Genomic DNA, 26,255 nt, shown 5'->3' with positions numbered 1-26,255 from the left:
GACAAGCCTGAGTTGAATTTGTCTCCCAACTCCCGCTCCCCGTTTTCTAGTCACCTTGTCATGTTTTTCTCTCTCACGCTGACATGTGAACACAACAGAAGCTAACCAGAGATTTAACTTTAATTTTGGTATAAAACAGACTGGTGCAGACAGGCCTCAAGATTACAGGATTGGGGAGAAAGATGCTTGCTCTTCTACTACATGTAAACCGGAGTGTTGCCCGCGCAGCTCTGGTCTGCCTTCTCTCAGGCCATCAGTTTGATGCCAGGTTTTCACAATTTGTACGACAGTAAAGGCAGTCATTTTAGTGAGTGGCTTTGCTTGAATTTTTGTTGATATGCATTTATAGAGCATAGTAAATGCCTTTATTCTGGTGCCTATGTGCACTCCCTTCAGAGATGGAAGGGAAGAGCATCAGGGATGATGGGAAGGAAATGACAGTAATTGGATGAGTGGGCAGATGGAGCGAGGGCCGGAGAGTGCATTTGGTGTTTTAGGTGGCCCCTAGGAGTATTGAATTTCTTATTCTTCTCCCCTCCAGCCCCAGTACGAGCAGGCGGCTTACATGGCTAAGGTTTCATTATCTAATCCATCACAGATCAGCTTGAATAAACCCATTGGCTGGCGCTGATCTAGTTAGGAGGGTAGTGCAAAGCTGCTTGAGCCAGGATTGGGGCAAATCGGATCAGAACTGCCATGTGAATCCTGGACATATTTCGGTAATTTGGGTGGGTAGAGATGTTTGGAAAATCACTTGTGAGAGAGAGAGAGAGAGAGAGAGAGAAGAGCAAGTGAACAATCAGCCATGAGTTTTTCAGATGTTGTTGTAGGGACTCCGGGGGGAAAGTGTATGGAAGATTTGATCTATTTCTCTGGAGTATAGCCAAGTTGCTTTAATTATTTGGGTCTGCCTTTTTTTGGGTCACCAATGGTCAGTAGTAATCTTTTTTAGTAGCATTTGGAGATCCCAGTTGTCATCACTTAGTTATGACTATTCTGAGTGAACCCTTGGTCTGAGACTGTACGTCATGAGTCCCCTCTTAGTTTTTAAAAGGGAGATGTTGTTGTTAGTATTATTACGACTGACCTTAACGTACGTAATTATGTTTGATATTCACGTATACGTCAAGTATGGCGTGGTGAAAGAAACACTGTTTAGAGTTTCTCATTTTGGGTTTGACTCTTGACTCCTCCACTTAGCAGATGAATGACCTTTGGTAGGATGTCTAACATCTGAGCTCCTGATTACACATCTGTGAACTGGGAGAATTAATACATACTCTAATGAGCTGCTGTAATGAGTAACCGAGATGATCTGAAGTGTCTATCATGGAGCCCAGCAGTACCTTTTTATTCCTCGCCTCCCTTATAGGCTGCCGTACAGCGCTCCGCGAGGTCCTGCTAACTGCTTGATGAGCGTGGAGTGGTTAATGTGTTTCCGACTGATGAAGTGTCAGAGTTGGCGACTACTAGAGATGAGCAGTGTGTTGAACTGAATTTGCTCGGCCTCCGGGTGGAGGAGGTGAATGGGCTTTCTAGATAGAGGAGGAGGAGGAAGAGGAGAGGTTTGCTTCTTTGCTAAGCACTGAAAGAGCTAGTGAGTTATCACAGTGCCTGCACCGAGCAGAGGACTTTTCGTGGAACCTGTGGGATCTCCACTGGGAATGTGCATGACAGATGCACTGGCCGTTCGGGTGGTACCCGGGATGCAGGAGTGGTGAGAATGTTGGTTGCGTTTCAGATGTTACAAGGTTTGCTAGTTAATATTACATCGAATAGATAACACCTTTTGCTCTCTTTCTGGTTTGTGGAAATTGAGCTGGGATGCCTTTGCTTCTTGTGGTCTGTCCCCAGTCTCTTCAAACCTGCCTGCAAACTACTAAGTCACCCACCTGAAAGAGCTTAATTTTTAAAAACACGTGACAGTTTGTCTTTGACTTATAAAGTCCATTCTCTCTCATTTGGCCTCCTTCTGGCTTGACTTTGGCCTGTCTTTGTAGCCTCATTGAATTTTCTGTGGTCCACCTCTGAGTCTGGGGTATGAGGCTTCTAGTTTCCTTAGCATGCTGTGCCACGTGGGCTCATTCGTACCTCTGTGCCTTTGTTTCTGTTTTTTTCTACCTGAAATTCCTGCCTCAGCATCTCTCTCTCTCATCCGTAAGGCTCAGTCTTCAGGATCAGTTGGGATACTGACTCCTCCTGGATGCCTTTTGTGTCTGCTCCCATCCCTCCCACATCCTGCCGGTTTCTAAAACATGGTGTCCAAAGCTCTGTTTTAGCACATATTACTTTACCAAATGGTAAAGTACCAGTGTCTGCCCCTCCACCCCTGCCCAAACTGTGAGATCGAGGGAGCCTTTGGGATCCCTAGAATTTAGCACTGTGCCTGCGCCCCAGTAGTCAAGAAACTAGGATTTTTGTTGAATTGAACTTTGTCTCTCTGCCCCTCAGTAGGGCCTGCAGATGGCTTTAATTGTTTCTCCAGATTTTCCCTGGGGGGTCTGGCCCTTGGTCTGCTTTCCAGCTCGTGTGAAGACTGGGAGCTGTGGGATTTGTGAATGGTACCTGATCTTTCCATTGATATCAGGGTTAAAGGTGAGAAAGGGGTCTTTGAAAACAGAAGCAGGGGTGGAATTTAACTGTTGAATGTGTTGGGTGGGCATGGCAACGTAATGTTTAGTTTCCTGTGCTCAGATATTAATTGAGTACACGTGTGTATGTGTAAAAAGCGCCTTTGTGATGGTGTGGTTAAGGAGAAGAGAGGACCCACACAAGTAAGGAGCAATTAGAGCTAACCTGTTCCAGTTCATTGGAGCAGTCAGTCTGTTGATCTGCCTTTTACAGCGCTGCGGAGAGATGCTGGAGTGTTGCAGTTCAGAGATATTACCATCATCTGGGACTAAGCCCATTTGATCAACGGTGGACCTTAACCTTTCCCTTCCCAACGAATGAATTTCATAAGCTATTATAGCTTCTTTTGTGGCCACAGGAAAAATACCGACTGAGACACCTCACAAAATGCAGGCTGTTTTCCAGATCGCCCATTGGATGTGCTTGAAAATGAGGAAGCCTGATGGAGTTCCTTTAAACCGCAACCTTGGAAATAGATTCATAGATGTATTTTACAGGACTCGTCCCTCCCGTCCCTTGTTCTCCCTGCCTCCTTCCCTCTCAGCTTCTGATTTCTGCTGCTCTATAATCCTAGTCTGTTCTCTCTAACCTTGAGACTTCCCTTACTTCTTCAGTCGGGGCCCCTTTCCAGGCAACCAGATGGACTTTGTAATGCCTTTGGCTTTTTGGGTTCTGAATGAAAAAAGCAGATTCTAAGATGGGAACGAGAGAGACAGCAACCAGTAATAATATCACTTCCTTCTGATGTGTCCTGCACATACGTGGCATCTAGAAATTTCCGCTGAGGATTCAAGGCACGGGACACATGATAAATACCGCTTATAAAAGAGATGACAATTTTGAATTGCTAAATGATAATGGTTGAGTAACTGCTTAGAAACCCGTTTTCCCCAGGGTGGAAACAGCCTTTGAAGTTTAGACTTCCCATAATGCTTGGGTGTGTTCAGTCATAATACTTGGTTTTTTTAGGGACCTAAGTCTTCAGATAATACCTTGGTATGTGGGATTTTTCCCATGGGATGGCTGGTTCCTTGGTTTTTCCTTTGCTGAGGAAAAGAAACTTTGCACTGAGTATTGGATGTTTCATTCCAGGCATGTGGTTTCTGAGGAGGCATACTATTTATTTTTCTTTTTGGCTGAATCGACTTTGTCGGATCCTAATCGTAAATATCGCGGCAAGGCATGATTTATCATGAAGGGTAGGCAGGGTTGCCGTGGGACTCTCTTAGGGATGGGATTTTGCAAGGCTGGGGGCGGAAACTGTCCTAGTGGAACTAGAGGAAGAGCAGACCTGGTTGGGGGCACTCCGGGCTTTGAGTGTGAGCTCCAGCTACTGCCGGAGTTGGAACACTTTGGGAACAGAGGCTCATGGGAAGTTCTTCCATTTGCCTTATTTTGAGCAGCTTTTCCCTCGCACATTGGCAGCTGTCTGGAGGAGGGGACGTTAATTGCTGTCCGCCAGAACGATTTCCAAAACGGACCTATATGGAATTCATTTAGGGACTTATTTCAGGAGTATGTGGTTTGTCCTGAGTCAGGAGGACTTTGGTTCCATTTTCCTGGAAGTCGCCAGGCTTCATGAGCCTGCGCTATTTACCTTGGACAGTTAGGCCAGAAGAAAAGCAGCTGCACAGTGGGTCCTTGTTGCGTGGAGCTTAGTTTCCTAGGTCATCCTCTCGGGGGTTTTTATACAGTTACATTTACAGCCTTAAGTTTTCTTTTCCTTTTTTTTTTTTTTTCCTTTTGCAGTTCAGTATGCCACAAACATTCTGAGGAGGGTGGGTCATGATTCTGGGTTAAGAAAAAGTAAAATAATTTTGGGTAAAAAACAGGAATTGTTTAGCTCCCTCTCCCCTCTTTTCTTACTCCCCCTTCCACCTCCAGTCCTTTGCAAAAGTGTCTGCAAATGAGGTCGCTTATCCCCTCCTCAGACTGTCTTGTCCCCTGATGCGCTGAATCTGTGGCTTTGACCGCTTTCACCTGCTGTTTCTTGGTTTCCAGGGGATGGGATTGTGGGATTGTGCCGTTTCAAAGCAAAACCTGGCAGAATTGGAAGACGTTTTGTGGTGGCTCCCAGCGCCCACAAAGCTTAAACTCATTGGTTTGCACCTCATACAAACTTGCAGGAACACTGTCCCTGTCACTAGCCGGCACAATGGGTTTGAGGACTTTGCTGGAACTTCAGGAAGTCTCCACAATGGCTCCCTCTCACAGTGGGAGCGTTGGCAGGGCTTACGGGGAGTTGGTAGGGCTTGTTCTGAGAGTGCGCCTCTGGTCTTAACGCTCCTGTGTGTCTGTGAGAAAGGCAGGGCAGACTTGCTTGAAGAATGGGGAGAGCTGCTATGCAGCTGTCAGATGTGGGGCCATTTTACACACGTCGGCCTGTGCCATCCTGACCTGCACGGTTTACCGTGTGTTCTGGGTGTTGTATTCGTACTTGAAGCCGTGGTCTGACTCCTGACTTTGAATAAGCTGATTTGGTTGATTTTGATATCATCCTGGACTTTGAGTGATGCTGGTCATATTTAGAAGGTCCGTGTGGCAGCTTAGAAGTTACTGTTTCTGTTGGCAGGACCCTCCCCAGCCCCAGGTGCTACTCAAACGTGTTACAGACGCATTTTTTGGTCCCTCTGCTTGGTGTTACAGGTCTCTAGCTGCTTGTTTTGGTTCCAAAAATTTGATTCCCCATTTTTGCTGTAACATTTTGGCTTTGATCTGGCTGTGTTTTACAGTGTTGGAGATCAATTGGTTAATTTTGGCATTTTGCATACATACAGCAGAAGTCTTTCAGAAAGGTGCTTATCACACACCATTAGCGATTTTTGTCAGCTGTGTAAAAATGCTGCGATTAACAGATACCCGAGTATCTGTGTGTATGTGCAGTTTTCCTTTATGCTTACTTTGCATTTCTTTTTCTCTCTAGGAGTAGTTCGGAGTAAGTGTTATCCTTTGCTTTCTAATCTTGGCCTGTTTCAGGAAACTTCTGTGTTTGATTTTCTTGGGCTTTTGTGAGGATCATTTATCCTTATTGGATTTGAGCTTCACGATGAATTGTTTTTTCAGTGTGAGTTTTAGGTAAATAGTACATGCTTGTTTGGTTTAGTGGTGTCCCAGAGTCTGAACAAACCCTAAACAATTTGTCAGCCATACTTCAGTTAAAAAAAAAAAGTATCAGTTCCAATACAAGAGAAACGCCTGACTGGTCCAGCATCCTGTTTCAGGTGAGGAAATTGTGTAATTCAGTGTCCCAGGCTGTTCCATCGATGGCTCTTTGAGAGAGGAGAATAGGTGTCATTCTGCTGAGAAAAGAAAAATCAAATCACTTGGAATAGAGTTAAACAAAATTTGGACAAAATTTGAAACAAAATAGAGTTAAACAAAATTTGAAAATTTGAAACTATCACATATTACTTCATAAGCAGATGCAACCCTACATTTATAAAAATGTATTTAGTGAAGCATCTGTCCCCAGGTGCCCTGTACCCCTTCACTAAACAGCTAACCCCCGTTTTTTGTTTCTTGTGTTATCTTCTCCTTTTTTCCCCACAGACACCAGCAAACTGGTGCCTTTGCATACTGCTACTTTCAATGACTATATCAGAAGGTAATTTTGTTTTTTAAGATTTTTTAAAAGGGCTGCCTGGGTGGCTCAGTGGGTTAAGCCTCTGCCTTCAGCTCAGGTCATGATCTCAGGGTCTTGGGATCGAGTCCCACATCAGGCTCTCTGTTAGGCAGGGAGCCTGCTTCCTCCTCTCTCTCTCTCTCTCTACTTGTGATCTCTCTCTGTCAAATAAATAAAATCTTTAAAAAAAAAGATTTTTTAAAAAATTATTTCTATTTTTATTTTTTTATTTTTGGATTTTCTTATTTTTGACCTGCTCCGTTTCCGACCTGGGCCGGTTCACCCCTCCTTAGGCAACCTGGTGGTCCCCCGCTCCCGGGAGGTCACCATATTGATGCCGAACTTAGTGCGGACACCCGATCGGCATAGCGCACTACAGCCCAGAACTCCTGGGCTCAAGCGATCCTCCTGCCTCAGCCTCCCAAGTAGCTGGGACTACAGGCGCGCGCCACCGCGCCCGGCGGATTTTCTTATTTTTAAGTAGTCTCTACACCCAGCGTGGGGCTGCTCGAACTCACAACCTTGAGATCAAGAGTCGCAAGCCATACTGACAGAGCTAGCCAGATACCCGAAGGTTAATTTTTTTTTTTTAAGATCTTTTTTATTTATTTGACAGATAGAGATCACAAGTAGGCAGAATAGCAGGCGGCGGCGGGGGGGGGGGGGGGGGGGGGAAGCAGGCTCCCTGCTGAGCAGAGAGCCCGATGCGGGGCTCGATCCCAGGACCCCAAGATCATGACCCGAGCCGAAGGCAGAAGCTTAACCCACTGAGCCACCCAGGCGCCCCGATTTTTTTTTTTTTTAATGTAATAAGGTCTCCTGATGTTTTCAGGAACTGGTTCTGCTGTGCATGCGCAAATGCGTGCGCGTGTGTCCCCTGCTTAGAAAAGCTTTTCCCGCTCCAAGATTATAAAACATAGAATAGGCTGCCAGGCAGAGCTGAGTTGGAGCCTTAGCTTTTCCGTATAACAGTTGTGTGATCTTGGCGAAGTTATTTAACTTTTCTATGCCTCAGCTTCTTCCCTTGTAAAATATATTCTGTAAGAATTGAAGGAGATGATATATAGAATGTGCTTATTCATGGCCTGACACATAATAGGTGTTCAGTATATAATAGCCATATTTGTTGTAATTATCAAGCCTTATTTTTTTGTACCCCAGTTTTTTTTTAAAGTTTATTTTTTTAGAGCACGAGCATGGGGGGACGGGGTTGAAGGAGAACGAGAGAGAATCTCAGACCCTGAGAGGAACATGGAGCTGGACACGGGGCTCAACCTCAGGACCCTGAGATTATTATCCGAGCCAAAATCAAGAGTCGGATGCTTAACAGACTGAGCCATCCAGATGCCCCTTGACTTCTTCTTTTTTTTTTTTAATTTTATTTATTTATTTGACAGGCAGAGATTACAGTTAGGCAGAGAGGCAGGCAAAGAGAGAGAGGAAGGGAAGCAGGCTCCCCACTGAACAGAGAGCCCGATGTAGGGCTCTGTCCCGGGACGCCAGGATCATGACCTGAACCCAAGGCAGAGGCTTTAACCCACTGAGCCACCCAGGCGCCCTGCCCCTTGACTTCTTTAAAGGCAGGAACAGTCTCTTAGTCTTTCTGTCTTCAGCTTCTCCATGAATGTCAGGGAAATAGTATAATAAGAAGCCAGTAAATGTTTGCTGGAAAAAAAAAATCAGCCTTTATAGGGCTTATTTGTAAAAAATCTCTTTAATAATTTTTGTTGCTTTTTCTGTAATCACCATCTTTGCATTTGTAGCTTGGTGACTAAAATGGTACAAAATGTACAGTAATTAAATTTATGTAATGTTTTATAGTGTATAAAATGCTTTGATATAGGTTCTTGTTTATTCCCTACAACAACCCCAAAAGATAGGTGATTCTTTTTCCTATTTTTCATATGGTAAAGATATACTTCATTAAGCCTCATGACTAGGAAGTAGCAAAACTGATGCTTCTACCTGATTTTGTGGCTCTTTATTCAGTGCCTTTTCCTTTGGGCCTTGTGCTCCTCAGACCAAAGGGTATGATTGAGAAAGAATGAATACTGAACATGAACTTCATTGTCTTCACGTGACATATATTTAATATTGAAAGTATTTTGTCTATTACCTAACAGTAATTCATGTAATTACAGTAATTCTTGAGTCTTGTAGAAGTCAACACAGACTTCAGTTTCTTCAGTAATTTGGATCTAACCAGTGGGTTTTTTTTTTTTTTCCAGTTTACTATTTATTTATAACAAATATTCCACATCCATGATCCTCTCCAGTCAGAAGTTCTTTGAAATGATGCTGTCGGCCTTGGCCAGTTGGAGGATGGAGTCGTCTGACTCACCCATCCTGCGAAGGGCCCCACAGATAGCCTAGGTTTTCAACTGGCAGTTGAACCTGCCTGTGGCCTTGTTGGCCACGATCACCTGGAGGGGAGTGTGGTCTTTGGTGCCAATGGTGTGATTGCTGGCAGAGCATGTCCCGAGGCACGGCATGAGCAGGTCCACAAACTTTCCGGCATCGGTCTGCATGTCGAAGGCGCGCCTTCTGCTACCACCACGAGCACAGAAAGTGGCCAGTGTTTTGAATTGGGATTTTGCTAAGATTTGGTGTGTGCCTGTATGTGCCACGCATTGTATTAGAAGCTTCATGTGTTTATCTCACTTTCCTGTACTTCATATTTGGGGGAGGTTCAATGGGATAGTTAGTTGCTGTGTATATGGTAATTTGTTATTATTGTTTGCTTGTTATTTGCCTCAAAGTTATCCCATCTGTAATTTTGCTATCAGCTAGTAGATCAGCAGTAGATAAATCACTGGATTGATAATGGTGGGTAGTATGAAATGAGGGTCGAAGGCATCTAGAAGTCATCCTACCAGCTCCCTGCTTCAATCAGGTAAGGGAGATGATGTGCTCATTTCAGTTATTTCGGGCTCAGAGACTGTGTATGACGGCAAGCAGTAAGCTCAGACCTTGGCTTTAGGGCTAACTAGAATCTTTCATTTCTTCATCTTTCTTACTATTCTGGTACAGTTTCTCTGAGAATTTCTTACATGGAGTATACCCCCTCCCCCGGCTTGTCATTTATTTTTTAAGCATAGAATATATTCACATGGTGAATGATTCAAAAGATGGAAAAAAGTAAAAGTCTCTGCCTTGTCCCAACTACCTAGTTTTCTCCTTGGAGGTAACTGTGGTTAGTTTTCTGGCTATCCTTCCAGAGGTAGTACCTACATAATATCTTCTCTACTCCCTTTTAGAAACTCAAATGGTGGTATTAATATGCATGCTCCCTGTACTTTGCTTTTCTTTTTCTCTGTATTTGGAGATCAGAACATTTTTTGTAGATTTTTTTTTAAATTAGGTTTCTGGAATTAGGATTATTCTGTCCTGGGCTACTGAGATAAAACTAAGTCTAAAGGTCTCTGGTAAGGCTGACCCTGATTAGTACAAGACCTCAGAAAGTGGGAGTCTTCATGGACTCATGGGGTCAGAAACCTAATCTTTCTTTTTAATGTTTCTTGTTTTTATTTTCAGAGACCTGATATGCATCTCCAGTCTCTCTTGTGAATACCCTACAAATCTCTGACTGAGGATACCTTTAAAGATATTTGGGCAAAAAAGATAGGCGTCCTTAGCTCTCCACCTGTCCCAGTCAGCTGCTCCCCATCCTGTCCTTATCCACTAGAAGGGCTCTTTTTGGGTCAGATATCCTGTTTGTCATTGAGTTAGTAATGATACTCAGGATTTGCCTTGAGTCATTGCACATAGACTCTAACTGCAGTGTGATTTTATTTGGTATGACACTTTCTATACCAGATGCATCCAGAATGTCCAGCTTATCCTGATTGAATGTCACTGCTGTCAGGAGGCTGGTCAATGAACCAAGTTTGGTGTTGAATTGTGAGAAAGGAAGATTTAGTTCCTAGTAGGTGTTTGTGTCTCAGCAGCCATAATTGCTGTTGGTTTCACATAACCACTGCGTTTGTTGACAGTCCAGGACTGAGGGAATGGTCATCACCATTGGGATATGACCACTCTCCCACTGAGACCTGATGGGGAGTAAAGAGATACGGTTCCACAAACACAGAATACTTTTCTCCTGTTTAGTAGATGGTGGATTCTGATTCAGACATTAAGATGGCATCAAGGATTGCATGCTTAGGCTTGAGTCTAGCTCTGTTAACCTTTAGAGATTTATGCATTTAAAGGTCTGAAGTAAAACTGTGCTTTTCGTAGTTAGCTTCTGCAGTGGACCTTTGGCTCCTCAAGGGTGTTAGAGAGGAGGTAGCATTCTAGCCGGTTGGAGAACGAGGCCAGTGAGGATGTGTCTTGCACTCTAGATGCATGCCGACCTCCATTATATGGCGATGCGAATCTCACCAAACAGCCTTTATGGTCCCAAGGCTTTGCCATGAGTGAATGAGGCCTGCTCAGTCTCTGGCCCCACGCAGTGAATGGAAGCAGGCGGGGCACCAGATGCTCTGTTGTTTCCCCTGTTGCTTCTTCCTTCCTACCTGGTATAAGGTTTCCAGGCATTTGTGCAACCCGATCGCAGAAAGCGCCTGTCTTAGCAGTCCAGAGATGGGTCGGCAGGTGGCTCAGGTTACTCCCATGTTCCTGATAAGAGCCGTTGATCCGTACTGGTGGCTGCTGGGGGTGGGGTGGGGGGGTAGGAGCTTTACTGCCAGTGCCCGGCCCAGCAGGAATGGTGGTGCGGGTCCGTCTGGTGTTTCAGGACTCCCAACAGTGTACCCAAGGCAGCCTGAGAGGTTTGGCCAGCATCTCTAGGCAAGCAGTGCAGTTTGAGAGGCAGATCTTGCCTTAGAGGAGATGGGTCTTAGGAAATGGTGACACACAGGAGCAGAAGGAGAACCAACATAGAAAATAGGAAGTACTACCCCAAGCAATAGAAATGAGATTATTCAGTCTTTTAACTTAAAACCCAGTTAAAGATTTTATCGAGTCCGGTAGCGTCAGGCACAGTGATGCCTAAGACTTGAATTTGCAGTGGGGAAGTAGATGTGTACACCGGTAACTTTCATGCCGTGTGATAGTTGCTCTGATAGAGGTATACACTGAATATATGTCAAAGCCTAGTACTTCTGGAACATAGACTCTTTGCACAACTCTATCAGAGTGATTATCACATTGTATTAAGATCCTGGATTAAAAGGCATTCTGGTATCAGACTACTTAGATTCAAATTGTCTGTTTACCTACTTATCTGTGTGTCCTTCGGGCAGGTTACTTACCTCCTCTGTGCTTCAGTTGTTCATCTGTAAAATGGGGAAAATAGTTTCTCCTGGCAAAGTTGTTGTGAGTATTAAGTGAGTGTGTACAGTAAAATGGGTTTGGAGGAGTGCCTGGTCCATGACGAACACTGTATGTGTCACTGGTTGTTATGATGATGGTTGTGGCACCAAGCAGAGGCACCAGAGACCATGGCAAACATGTGCTGACCAGTGACAGCGCAGAGTTCAGGATTTATTGTATCCCCTGAAAGATTTTTAGCACAATGCCAGGGACTGTACAGAAGCAAATGAATGAAATGTTAACCAACTCTGTGATTGTGTACAGTATACGATGAGAGTCCATTATTTGGAAGGTTGGGTAAGAAAAATAATGTGAGAAGCTTCAGGATCCCATGGCAGTTTCAGAGAAAGAACCTTACTGTTCCTTTGGGAGTTGCATGGGAGGCCCTCTGCTTTCTTGAAATTTTAAAGATAGGCTATATATCTTTAAGGTAGGATAATACTTTATTTTGGGCAAGTATTTCTTGATTTTTAAACCCCCCAGGAGAAACTATTTTAGATCAGAATCTATCCATTGATCCATCCTTTCTTACCTACCTCCCCCTTCTACAAGGGAAACATTGCTGATATTTAAGTCACTTTCATTTTTCCTTATATTAAAGGTAAATCTCGGGGTGCCTGAGTGGCTCAGTTGGTTGAGCATCTGACTTCGGCCCAGGTCATGATCTCAGGATCCTGGCTGGAATCCAGCCCCACACCAGGCTCCATGTTCAGGGGAGAGTCTGCTTCTCCTTCTCCTTTTCCCTCTGCCCCTCTGCCTTCTCCTGATCTCTGTCTCTCTCTCAAATAAATAAATAAAATATTAAAAAAAAAAAGGTATACCTCTCATTGTGCAAAAACCCCTACTCTTTTTATTTTTTTTTAAAGTTATCTCTCTGCCCATCATGGGGTTCAGACTCACCACCCTGAGATCAAGATTGCACACTCCTCTGCCTCAGCCAGGCAGACCCCCCAAAAGCCCCTGCTCTTTCGCTTGGCGCTTCATTTATTCATTTAACAACATTTAAATGCATCCAATAGGCTAGACCGTGGGGCTGCAGAGTAAAAGGAACATTATAATGGAACCTGTGAAGAGTATCATGGGAGGTTTCTGGAACCGACTATACATTGAAACAAAAATTTAGAGACACAATGTATTGCTAAGTGTGTAGGTACTCAGGTTGCTGGTGGGGTGAAAAGCCACATACCCTTCGTGAAAAGCTGTTTAGCAATATCTGCTAAAATGTAAAATGCGTGTATTCTTTGACTCAGCAGCTCTGTTTCTAGGAATTTATCCAACAGATACTTCTGCATCTGTGCGTGAGAATATACATTACAAAATTACTTGAAGTAGCAAACCATTGAACAAAAGAAAATGCTCTTCAACAGGAAATCTGTGAACTAAAATAAGGTACATTCGTAGGATGGGATATCATGCAGTTATTACAGAGAATCAGACAGCTCTCCATGAACAAACAGAAGACTCAAATACATCAAGTGTAAAAATTCAGGGTGCAGAAAAGTGTATAGTTTGCTGCTGTTAATAAAGATAATATAATAATACTATATTATTAATATAATAATGAAGAACATGTATTCTTGTACACACACTCTCTTTGCTGGGAATCACAAGATTCCGATAGTGCGTTGTCTCTGGGGAGGGTTATTAAGTGACAGAGAAGTAGGGGTATAGGTGAAGACTTACTGTAGTCTTTTGTGCCTTTAGAGTTTTCTGTTACATGCTCGTGTTGTTTTAAAAATAATTTATTAAAATGATGTAGGAGTAAGTATAGGAGCTGTTTTACTTGTAATTGAATTTGCTAATTTTTATAGAAAAATGAAGTCGTGTGTTAGATAGAGCCGAAGTGTGCTGATTCTGCTTACCACAAAGAAAAAAATAGTGCCGGTGGTGGCACACGGCCATTTTAATTTTGTCTGTCATGTTGTTTATTAGTATATAGGGTGTTGCTGGTGCTTATATTTATTATTAACTGTGTCTTATTCCATAAGGCTAAAATCTCTGATTATAACCACAATGCTGATACGATGGGGTGGGTAAATGTAGACACGATTTCAAATGGAAGTCATGTGAGCAGTGATAGGTGAATACTTGTACAGGGTGAATTCTTCGACAACACAGACAATTGTGAAGAGGCAAGGGCAAGTCATGAAGTGAGTTGAGGAGAAATAAAACAAGTTAAAACCATTACCATAAGCTATTTTTCTTCAGTGTTTCCTCGCTAGATGGACACCCAGTGGGTTACTTGGATTTTTTCACATTGGAATTTTATGGACTAGTGGACTTAGGAACAGCCTTTCATTCCATACCCAACCTGGGGTAATAGAGGAGCTTCTGTACCCTGATAGGAATGAGTGCAGTGTTTCTATGGGAGCATAATAAAGAGATTCTTATCCAGCTGGGTGGCATGGGCCCAGGAAGAACATTCTGCAGGAGCTGTTGCTGAGGACTGAGTGAGTGAGTAGGGGCTAGGCAGGGAGAGGAGAGGGAGGGACAGGCCATTCCAGGCAGAAGTGGCAGCATGTGCAAGGACAAGGTGAGAGAGGAACCACAGGTAGGTCATTGGGTGGGAACGGAGGGCGTGAGGATAGTGGTTTTTCCAAAGTCTTGGGCGGTTGGTTCACCCACAGACTGCTGTCCTCCTGCAATCATGTATACCGTTGTTCTTGAAGTTGACGTGATGGTGATGGTGATTGGATTCTCCCACCGCTCAAGGAACATAACCTCATGGTAGGTGGAGTAGTGACGCTCTTTGTTCATGGAAGAAAAACAAGAGAGAACAAAGAAAACCTGTATTTGGTTAATGTTGTATGCATGTGGTTGACCTGTCTTCTAGCAGAATTCCTTATTTTTCTGCAGCTGCCTTCACCTTTGAAGAGGCCTTCTCTCTGTTTGGAATCACGGTTTGAGTGCTGCACGGAAACAACTTGAACTTGATGTTCCCTTTCATCACATTTAAGTTTATGTGACGTACTTTCTACCGTGCAGGCACGCATTTTGTTCTTCATAGTTTGGAATGCTGTAACAACAATGTTTTGTCGGTCAGAGGCGTCCAAAAAATTTTATGAATGTTAATGTGCTTGATCTCACACTATACCAGGGTAGATGGCAGGTAGGCAAGTGATTTTTGTGTTTTGTTCTGTTTTTTACATATCTTGTATATTAGCCCATTTTGGTTGTCAGCGCCTCTTAAGGAGAAAGTTTCTCCTTTGAAGCTGGGACGTCCTCTGTGCTTTGAATTCACTTAAAGAAAAATTATTCTGGAAAGTTTGAACTAAACCTGGTTAAATGCTTCTGAGTTATGGGAGAGGGATTGAAATAAACTTTTTTAGCTAAAAATAATTTTGCTCCCAAGTTACCAAAAATGGCTCACTAGAAATGCTTTTAAGATACTTGTCTAAGCTACCATAAGCTGAAGGTCAAGAAAAATGTTTAGAACATGTCTTGAGAAATGATTGGCTCTATTTTGCCAAAGCTTTTGCCAGGCTTCTTATTCCATAATTATCTCATGGGACAAAAGCTGGTGGAAAGCGTTATGCCTTCGATTCGATAGGAACTTCGAGGTTCTTTAAGTGAAATGTGTATGCTGCCTGTTTCTTCTGACAGTAAGCTTGTACCTGCGGAAGGCATTAGGGTGGGTGCAAACGGGACATTTAATTCTAAAAATATTGTACCATGGTTTCTGCTGATTAACGACTTGAAGTCCTTGTGTCCTGTTGCAGAGCAGTTGTACTCTCGGAAAATATTGCTCATTCTTCACAGAGAACCAAGGGATGGGTCTTTAGCATGTGGGATTGCTGTCGATGGTCTTTTAGCCCGTTCAGGTACTCCTCTGCCTCTCCCCGAGATCTGGCGTCGAGAGTCACTCACAGTTACGGGTGGCACTTCGTTATTTGTGGTATGGCCGGTTACCGTTGGCACTTACATTTTATTCTTCATTCTCACACCTCTCTGTGCTCTAATGATGACCCCAAGGACCCATTTGCAGCAGCGGCGTGTACCGTCGATTGGCGGGGATAGCTTGAGAACTGGAGAGGCAATGTCGACTTTCCTTGAGGTTGCTTAGAGTTGCAAAATAAAATCTTGAATTAGAATGAGATTTAGAGCTTTTTCTCCCCTCGTAGAAAGCACTCTTAAATGTAAAGCCATGATGTTTTTCCTTTCTGAATCGAACACCTGTTTATTGAGCACCAAATGTCTAGGAGGTAAGGAGAAGGCAGGTGACTAAGCTCAGGTCCTAGGACCTCCTTCCTTCAGTTCGGGGAGAAAGGTAGCCCGCAGGCAGGGTGTTCTTGGCACCTTGAGGAGAGGAGAGAAAGTTGAAGCAAAGTATGGTAAGAATTCCTCAAAAAGTGGGATAAAAGGATTATTAAGTCTCAGTTAAGGGGCAGCTTGAATTGAGGTGGTCCTGATGATTTCTTTATCAGACTGTACTGAGAAGTGCAGGAGTGTAGCCTAGTGCCTGTTACCCTGGGTGGGGCACAGGGAAGCCGGAACAGACAGGTTCAGGGGCAGTAAGCCGGTGGGCGAAGACGAAGGACAGGAGCTTGTGATACGAATTTGAGATCTTGATGTTGGAAGAGTTTGGGTAGTGACCATTCCCAAGGAATAGTTATCAGATGGATGATTATGGTGGAGGAAAGCCCATTGGAAATAAATAGTTGAACTTGGAGGCTTTGGAAGGGTTGTCAGCCCGAGGACTGACATCACTGGGGACTAAGCATTGGGATCATTGGGCGGGTTGACAGAAGGTCATGGCAGTTTAACTCGGTTGTTCTCAACTTGGGGAGATTTTAGCCCAAACGTTTGGTGATGTCTGGAGACGTTTTTGATTTTTGTGGCTGTCACGGTGCTGCTGGTGTCTGCTGGGTAGAGGCCATGGGTGCTGTTTAACACCCTAAAACACATAGGGTAGCTGCCTCATGACGAGTGAGCCAATCTGAGAAGTCAGTAGTGCCAAGGTAGACAAACCCCGCATTACCTTTGTTGAGTAAAGGCAACAGAATTTGATTGTTTTTCCTCCCTTCCACTCTGCTCTGTAGAACTCTGCACATCCATTTGTGCTTTTCTTTAGTGATCGTTTATGGAGCTCCGCTTATATGCAAGACAGCGTGCTAGTAGGCGTTAGGAACGTAAAGAGTAGTTAGACATCACCTCCTTTTTAAAGTTTATTTTAAATTATAAATTAATATGTAAATATATTCTTACAAATAAAAAACCCAGAAACAAACAGGTAAAGCCAGTGGTGACTTTGACCACCACCTGCAATTCCTTCTCTAGAGGTAGCCAGAGCTGTCGGTTTGGACATTAGGGTGCCTCCCCTGCATCTGTTTTCTTTCCTTCTCTTGGATGCTTTGAGGTGTGCTTTGGAACATTTGTCCTAGGCTGCACATTTCTTAAAACAGGGACCAGGTGTCAGGTTTCTCTTTTTGACTTCTTACTATAATATACGTGGTATACAGTTGTCACCCAGTAAGGGTTTGATGAGAAATTAATGAATTGGTGGAAAAGCAGCAGTGGGGAGAACAAAGACAGTGCCAGTCCTAGTAGTGGCTTTTAGGCTTTGGAAGGCTATAGGGCAGGTTTATGGGGAAAATGAGTTAATGCTAATATAGAGAAATACTGAGAGTGAAGAAAAATTCAAAGCTGTAAGGCTATGAAAAGGTTGCCAGGAGCCCAGGTAATGGCATTGGCAAAGAAGGGGTTGAGCAGGAACAGAGAGCTTCATTGTATAGGGTTCAGGAGTTCAGGGAGAGGTATTAGGGACGAGTCTTTGGAAGAAGGTTGTTGCATGTTAGTAGCGGAGAAGAACTTAGCTTTTTACAGAATTGGAAGAGTCCTAGAGTTCCTTCTGGAGTGTTGGCGTGATAGAAGCTTTGGTAGTTTCTGTTCTGTTCTAGAGGAACTCTGTTTATTTAGGTACTTAGAGATGCGTACTCCTTTATATACCTAAAGTCTTCTCTTCATTTTTCAGTGAACGGAATGTTTTAGGGAACATTTTGTTTCAGTTTATGCAGATCAACCTCATTCTTTGGAAATGACCACATAGTACTCCATAGAAAGTTTTTTGTTTTTTTAAAATCATGATTTGTTTAAACATTCCTGTTGCTAGACATGTAGATTGTTTCCAGTCTTTCGCTACTATAAGCAATGCCGCTTTATGTGTGTTCCTCTGTGCACATAGGTAAGTACATGAGAAAAGATTCTGAGAAGTGGAATTGTTGGTTTCTAAGGGCAGGTATGTTTAAATTTTTTATAGGTATCGCCAGGCAGCCTCCAAAATTGTGTCCTCCTGTGAATGGCAAAGCAGAGTGACTTTTACCTGTCCTCTTGGCAAACTGTTTCCATACTTTGATTTTCAACAGTCTTAAGTGAAAAATGGTGTCTTGATCTTTTTTATGTCTATAATATAAGGGTTTTTTTTTTTTTTTAAATGCCTCAAATTCATTTGTATTTCTTTGTCATGAACTCAGGTTTGAAAGAATTAAAGAATTTTTCTTTAATTGATAATGTTTATGCATTAAGGAAATTAGCTCCTGTCATTCATGATGCACAATTTCCCATTCCTTTTGTCATTGTCCTTTGAATTTGTTTGTAGCTTACAAGTATGTATGTGTTTACATGTGTTTTGGAATGTAGTTGAATATATAAAGTATTTTCAAAATTTCGGATTTTTTTTTTTTTCCTGGGAAAGAGCTTCTACACTCTGAGCTTTAAAATAACTTTCTTAGGGGATCTAAGTGGCTCAGTAGGTCAGGTCATGATCCCAGGGTCCTGGGATCGAGCCCTGCATTGGGCTCCCTGATCAGCAGGGAGTCTGCTTCTCCTTCTCCCTCTCCCTGTGTTGTGTGCTCTCTCTCTCTCTCAAGTAAATACATAAATTAAAAAAAAAAACAAAACAAAACAAAAGCTTTCTGTGCTTTCTTTTAGTATTTTAATGGAACAACCTGGATTTTAGTTTCACTTCTGTTGTTTATTTAGTTTTGTGACATCAGGGAAGTTATGTAATCTCTCAGAGCCTCAGTTTCCTAAACTGGAAGGATCAGATCAGATGATTTGTAACATTGTAAGGAACTTTCAATTATAACATTTGTTTGCCTTTTTTTTTTTTTTTAAGATTTTATTTATTTATTAGAGCACCAGGCACAAGCAGGGGGAGCAACAGAGGGAGAGGGAGAAGCAGGCTCCCCACCCAGTAGGGAGCCTGATGCGGGTCTCCATCCCAGGACCCTGGAATTATGACCTGAGCCCAAGGCAGGTGCTTAACTGACTGAGCCATCCGGGCGCCCCACATTTGTTTGCTTTTGAGTGAAATTTACTTTTGTGTTGTGTAGAGATGTGAGTAGGGGACAGGGATAGGGAAAGAGATAAAGAGGTTGACAGGCCGACATGGAAGGAAGATAGGCAAAAGGCACAAAGTGGGACAGAGAGAGAAACCAGGACTGTGGACAAAACCCAAAACGGCCCTAGAGAAGATTAAGGAAAAGCATAGGAAAACAGACACAAGGAAGGTATAGCTGAGACCCTTAGTGGAATGCATTTTTCGTATCGTAGGAGGTGAAACACATTTTGGGTACCTTTGTTCATTCCCTCTCCCTTTTCTCCTTCCCTCCATCCCTCTGTTTTCCTTCCTTCCTTCTTAGAATAAAGATAAGTGTAATACAAAGTTGTGAATTAGCACAAATCTTAAAGAGCAAAAGTCAAAGCTTCAATCTTCCACATGCCACACATACATAATGCTTAGGGCCAGGTGCTTTGAACTCCTTGGACACAAGTGGTGTGTTGGAATTGTTCTTACAATACTGATTTATTGTCTAGCAATCAGTCCCTTTTGCAGGTCTAAAATTCTGTGTTTAAATATTGTGTATGGGTTTTAGCATTTCTGTAAGAACTGTAACTTCTGCATTTCCTGCTTTTAGATTTTAAATCTGTGAAGTTAATAGTGCCTTCCTGTGTGTTTTTTTTATTTTATGTCTAAGACAACTTCTCCCCACAGGTTATACCCTTAAGAGGACTAGCTTCTGCCTGTGGATACCTGTCTCCTGTGAAGATCTGGGCTGGGCTACTCCACTGCTTCCCTCTTAGGGTTTCCCTGTGTGCTAGGCATGGATGATAGTATGCACCTAGCAATGTGTAGGTAACTAAAATTCTCACGTGACCAGACCCTCTGCAGTCTAAGGTTCAATTATTTTTGTTACTTACTATTTTTTTAGAGGGTGGAGGGGCAGAGGGAGAGGGAAAGAGGGAATCTTAAGCAGGTTCCACGCCCAATGAGCCCTGCTTGAGCAGGGCTCAACTGGTCTCATGGCCCTGAGATCATGACCTGAGCCAAAATCAAGAGTTCTCCCCCCCAACCGACTGAGCCACCCAGGTGCTCCTCCATTACTTACTTTTTTAAAAAGCAATTTGTACTTTGCCCTTAGACGGTAATTATGGTTCTTTTTTCTTGTTGCCTCAGTTGGGAAAATAAAAACTCTGAAGGAAATAGTATGGTTACTACCATGAACATACTAAGTTGAATACAGTCTGACCTTACAGCTGGTGGTAAATTCCTCTCACAGCCTCCTTACCTTTTCAACCCGGTGGGCCCCCCACCCCGAGGCTGGGCCTAGGACATGCTTATCTGTTGGCTTCCTCAAGTTGCCTTTCAACACAGATGACTAGACTTACTAAAATCCTTGCTGGTTATCCCTGCAGTGCCAGCCACCATGGGCTCATTGGAAAGGAAGTTATTGGGGTTATCAGAAGTACTTTCTGGAGGAAAAGGGGATGAAAGTGTAAGTGGCTTTGGCTGCTGAGCTGTGTTATGCAGAAGTTGGCTGTTGTGAGGAGATGCAGGGGCCTCGGATGTCATCTTGTCCTAAGACTTGATAAAAAAAAAAAAAACAACCCTTTTTTTGTTTCTGGGGCGTGCCTTCTTTTGGAAAGACTCAACTTCATTGCTTCCTCACCTTTTTTTTTTTTTTTTTTTTTTTTAAGATTTTATTTATTTATTTTCAGAGAGAGGTTGTGCACAAGCAGGGGCAACAGCAGGCAGAGGGAGAAGCAGGCTTCCCACTGAGTGGGGAGCCTGACTCGGGGATCAATCCTAGGACCCTGGGCTGAGGCAGACGCTTAACTGACTGAGCCACCCAGGTGTCCCTCATTGCTTCCTCATTTTGCACGTTTTAGACCCAGTCTCTCTGTCTCATCCCTGCACTCTTACATACATTAAAAGCTAACCAAGAGGTGTTGTTCTAGATTCTACTCAGTGTGAGGGGGTTTGGGCAGGAAGAGTAAAATCCAGGGGATGGATCCGTAAAGGCTTTTGGTTTAGTTGGGTAGATGGTGTATAAACTCAGCCAGAGTTAAATTGAACAGTTTAAGTTGATGATGTGAAACGCGGTAAAGGGTCCTAAACCTTGCTGATTTGTTGGTGAGCAAGACTGGATTTCGGATGGAATTGTACCACAGTTGTTTTTCTAGGTTTGCTGGACACTTGAAAAGGTGAGACATAGAGGAGAAAAAAATAAAGGGATCCAGGATGTAAGCTCCGGCGATTGAAAAAGTTTTTATGACTTTTACAAGTTGTCATTAATTATTGTAATCTTAAACCTGGGAGGCCAAGGGAAACTTTCCTCTGGCCCTGGAAGCTGACTCAGACTTTCCTCTGCACTCCTTCCCCATCTCGCAGTCCCTTCTGCCCTTGGCAGGATCTCCAGCGGCCGGCTTTGGAAGTTCATTGCAAGAGGTCCTCTATATGATGTAATATAGTAAATACTTAAACATTTGTGGAAGAAATAACTAAAGTTTGTAGTGAAAAACAGCACTTTGGGGAAGGGAGGGCAATGAGATTTGAACCTTCGTATCTTAACTTGAGGAACGGTGTCACCCATGGCAGAGGGGCGGGGGGAGAGTTGGAGGGATTTTTCACCGGCTTTTAAAGATCTCTCTAGACCTTTTGTGAAGGCAGCAACTCTGCTGTTCTCTTAGGTGGTTTCCCTGGTGAATTTGAGGAACGGGGACTGCTTCTACCACGTGCGTGTCTAGAATGATGTCGAATCCACAGCTGAGCACCGTGGAGTGTGTGTGGATGGAAGCCACCGGACCTGGAGGCACGGGGTTTTCAAGCGTGGCTGTCTGGGTGTGCTGAGACCCGTTGGCGAGGAGCATGCTTCCCAGTTCCTTGTGTCTCATATTACCAGAGCCCGGTTAGACTAGTTTGTGTCAGGTGCCAGGAAATCCCCATTCTTCCCTCGCTTATCACACTCTGAGGAGCTCTTGTGTGGGAAAGGTAGCTGTTGTTACACAGCTCATTGTTTTAGTACAATATCTGGACCAGACGTCAGCCACCTTTCTGCAGGATTTCTAGGGTTGATGTGTGAAGACTGACATTCTTTTGGCTAACAGGAGGGCAGACTAGAAGTCTAGAGACTGGTTGCCTCTGGTCCTGCAAGGAAACACTCTCAGGCATATCTTCCTTTTTCCTTAATGGACCGTGCTTGTAACCTCGTTAGCGTGCGAGGAATGAGAGTGGAACTCCTTTCCCTGAGGCCCTTTCTCTGCTAAATTTCAGCAGTCTCATATTTCCTGGTGATTTTTTTTTTTTTAAAGAGTTTAGTTCAAGTCAAAGGTGTCTGCCTTTACTGCTGTTCTTTAATAATTTTTTCTTACCTGGTGGGTTCCTGTTTACCCTCCCCTGGGACACACAGTGGGAGTGGTATCCCACACTGGGTGATGGTCTCGGGGGCTTGAGTGGTGAATCTGTTGTTGCTTCCTTCATTAGGAAAAGAATTTTAAGTAAGAAGGGAGAAGCAACTTTTTGTTTGGGAGAGAAATAAAAACCAGCTTTTCTGAGGCCAGAATGGGATCATGTGTAATAAACTATGAATTCATTCTCTTTTTCCTCCTTCCCCCCCAGTTGCAGTTGATCTCACAACAGCTGTTTCCAGCTGTCCTCTGGATTTTGCCCAGGCCCCTTGGGATGGCTGCAGTGACTCACACAACTGACTTTTTTCCAGAGTGGCCTGAATCTAGCTTCTCAAGCAGTAGGAGTGGAGAGGAGAAAAAGGGTGCCTCTGGTTGCACTGGAGGTTTGCTTGTGATTACTGTCTGCCCAGGGCTCTGGTTTTGATTTGTTCCTCCTCACAGCAGTGATCTTAGAAGATAACATCACCGGGGAGGGGAGGCAAATGTGTTAGCTGGAGGAGAACTGTTTTTGTGAAAGCCAAATGTTCTTTTACTTTGCCTTTTTTTTTTTTTTTTCTTTTCCTTCCAGATACGCTTCGGAACAAACTGTAGCTTTCCTTTTCAGATGGATGTAGGGCTGTGTGAAATGGGTAGATGAGTGCACAGTGAGGGAAGTGTTGGTTAAAAGTGCAGGTGATGCGGGGCTGCCTGGGTGGCTCAGTGGGTTAAGCCTCTGCCTTCGGCTCGGGTCATGATCTCAGGGTCCTGGGATCGAGCCCCGAATTGGGCTCTCTGCTCAGCGGGGAGCCTGCTTCTCCCTCTCTCTGTCTGCCTCTCTGCCTACTTGTGATCTCTGTCAAATAAATAAATAAAATCTTAAAAAAAAAAAAGTGCAGGTGATGTTCTCTGTATTCCCTCTGATTCTTTTTTTTTTTTTTTTTTTAAAGATTTTATTTATTTATTTGACAGAGAGAGACCACAAGTAGGAAGAGAGAGACAGGGAAGCAGGCTCCCCGCTGAGCAGAGAGCCCGACACCAGACTGGCTCCCAGGACCCTGAGATCAAGACCTGAGCCGAAGGCAGTAGTTCAACCCACTGAGCCACCCAGGCGCCCTGATTCTTATTTTCAAAGTGGTCTCTCCAGTTCCTAACAGCAGGCACTGCCCTTACCCTCCCTCCGTCTTTCCTTCCACGAAGGCCACTTCTTCCTAGCTTGGGAACCTATACAAATGATGTATCTCAGTAAAGAAAATGTTAAAAAATTCCTTAGGCATTAAAAAAAATTCTTTACTTTTACCTCTTTGAGCTCTGGACTCATATCTCTAAAAGGGTAACAAACTGCAGAAAAAAATTCTCTAGGCCTCCTCTAATACGTAGTAGCCATTAGCCACCTGTGACTATCCTGGGCTTCAAATATGGCTAGTCCAGATTGAGATGCACTGCGAGGGCAAAATACATACTGGGTTTTAAAAACTCAGTGCAAAAAAGGTACATTAAGATTTATCTTGGGGCGCCTGGGTGGCTCAGTGGGTTAAGCTGCTGCCTTCGGCTCAGGTCATGATCCCAGGTCCTGGGTTCGAGCCCCACATAGGGCTTTCTGCTCAGCAGGGAGCCTGCTTCCTCCTCTCTCTCTGCCTGCCTCTCTGCTTACTTGTGATTTCTCTCTGTCAAATAAATAAAATCTTAAAAAAAAAAAGATTTATCTTGCCAATTTCTTTTTCAAATGTTGTTACTGGGAAATTGTAAATTACGTATGGCCCGTATTTCTTCTCTCATTATATTTCTGTTAGCCATCACTGCTCCAGGGAGAAGAGGAGGTTACTGAACTCCCAGTGTGCTCCTCTCTGGTAGTGTCTGTTCCCAGAACCCAAGTGATACTTTGGGACTCAGGACCCAGTGTACAACCACGTGCTGTCGATAGTCGTTCTCTTGTGCTATGCAACAAATGACCCCTCTGCTTACAGACGTGAAACAGCAGACATTTATTATCTCCCAGCTTCCGTGGTTCATAAATCTGATAGCAGCTTAGCTGTGTGGTTCTGGCTTAGGATCCCTCATGAAGTTCCAGTGAGGCTGTTGCTGGGGATGTACTCATCCGAAGGCTAAACCGGGGCTGGGAGATTCCAAAGTGGTTCATTTCACGGCTGTCGGCATGTTGTAGGTTCCTCGCTGGCCGTTGGTGGGAAACCTAAGGACCTCTCCTTAGGCTCCTTGAGTGTCTTCCCTACCTCATGTTGACTTCCCTTAGAGTGAGTGATCAAGTGAGCGATCGAGTAAGGGAGAGAGCCGGTGAAGGGGAAGTTGCATGCTTTTCATGATGGAGTGTGTGGGTATACCCTGTCATTTCTGCTTTAATTTATTTGTTAGAAGCAAGTGTCTGAGTCTAATTCTTCTTGAGGGGAGGAGAATTAAGTGTCACTTATTATTCTTTTTTAAGCTCCACTTCTTGAAGGGAGTAGTATAAAGGAATTTGTGGACCTATTTGGAAACTGCTATGCCTCCCTATTTTCTGCTGCTTTCCCATTAGTGTACCTGTGTTTCACTGACCGCCTCTAGAAATATCAGAGTTCAGTGGCTGAAGTCTGACTCCCCTGCCCCTGCTACTTCAGCAGTGTTATCTGGAACAGGTTTATTCATTTTGAGGCTGCCAGCTCTGACCTATGATCAAAATTGTCTTTTTTTTGGTGGTGCAGAGAGCTGGGGGAGGCAAGGTTGATTCCAGCTTTGCTTGAGCTTTAAACGCTGGTATATGCCTGTGTTGATGTGTGGCATTTCTGTGCCTCAGTTGGTTTTTTAGTAGAGGAGTAAGGCTGTTTGGGTATTCCATGGTCAATGTGTTACTGTTACATGCATGTCATGTTCTCTCAATGAGGATTCAGAGCACTTAAGAACTAATTTGTATATCTCATTCTACCTTGAGAGAGGTTTGAAAGGAAAGCCAGGGTATCCTTCTGTTTTCTACTGCAAGGGAAATGGAGGTAAGTTCACTTGTCTGGGAGGCCGAGTGAAGGTGGGGCGAGGGGTGAGGAGGCGTGTGAGGCAGAGACAGAAATGTTGCACTCGGGACCTTGAACTATAGCGTGGGAGCTAAGGTCCTGTTAGACGGGAGTGTGGAAGCAGACTGGGGCTGGGCGTCCGAAGGTGGGCTCGTGCATGTCTCCCCTCCCTGTAGCTGTTTGAGTTTTGGCTCGGCCTCAAACTTCCGAAGTTGAGATTGACACGGGAGGCAGGACCTACAGGACACGGGAGCCGGTGGACATAATCAGTGGGGCCAGTTTTTGTCTGGTCTCCATCAGAAGAGAGCTTCAGGTCAAGGAAACAAGGCACATATGGGAAAGTGGTTGGATTAGAATGGGCTCAAGAGGGACGCCTGGGGGGCTCAGTTGGTTAAGCTCAGTTGGTTAAGCCGATGCCTTCGGCTCAGGTTATGATCCCGGGGTCCTGGGATGGATTCCCACATCCGGGCTCCTTGCTCAGCAGGGAGCCTGCTTCTCTCTCTGACTCTGCCTGCTTGTGTGCACTCTCTCTCTCTGACGAACAAATAAATAAAATCTTAAAAAAAAAAAAAAAGAATGGGCTCAGGACTCAGGAAGCAGGTATTCGTTTCAGACCACTTGACTTCATTTTTTTCTGGCATCTCGCTGTGATTTACTCAGGCATTTGCTAAGGAATTTGACGTTATCTTTTCCATTTGAGACATCTGAAAGCTTCGATGAATGGGTTCTTAGACACTTCGTTTCTTTGGACTGAAAATTAAAAATCTGTCAAAGCTCGTTGTCTTCTCAGCCCTTGTTATCATTAGCATAATCTTGGTACTTAAGTGTAGTCTTTGGATTGTTGCTTTCCTGTGTGTGCGTGCGCACGCGTGTGTGTGTATCTCTTGTCTCTCTAAGCGGACTTCGTTTTCTTGAGGACCAGCCTTTTATTTCTTTGTGCTTTGCCCGACAGCAGCCATTTGGAGTTGTGTGTTCAAGAGGACGTGTGCTTAGAAAGGTTGGCGGTGTCTGCTGGCACCGCGAGAGGC

At 44.0% G+C, this 26,255-nt stretch overlaps 1 protein-coding gene and 1 pseudogene across 17 annotated transcripts in view; one reads left to right on the top strand and one right to left on the bottom strand.

Moving 5' to 3' along the window:
• The window catches only part of RBFOX2 (RNA binding fox-1 homolog 2), a 272,690-nt gene that overhangs the window by 5,822 nt on the left and 240,613 nt on the right, over window positions 1-26,255 (top strand). The gene's annotated exons all lie outside the window — the stretch shown is intronic.
• Window positions 8,482-8,796, bottom strand: LOC125107386 (40S ribosomal protein S21-like; annotated as a pseudogene).

Source organism: Lutra lutra, chromosome 8 (assembly GCF_902655055.1).
Source record: "Lutra lutra chromosome 8, mLutLut1.2, whole genome shotgun sequence".
Lineage (NCBI taxonomy): Eukaryota > Metazoa > Chordata > Mammalia > Carnivora > Mustelidae > Lutra > Lutra lutra.
The sequence above is the reverse complement of the archived record's forward strand: the minus strand, read 5'-3'. Positions and strand labels throughout refer to the sequence as shown.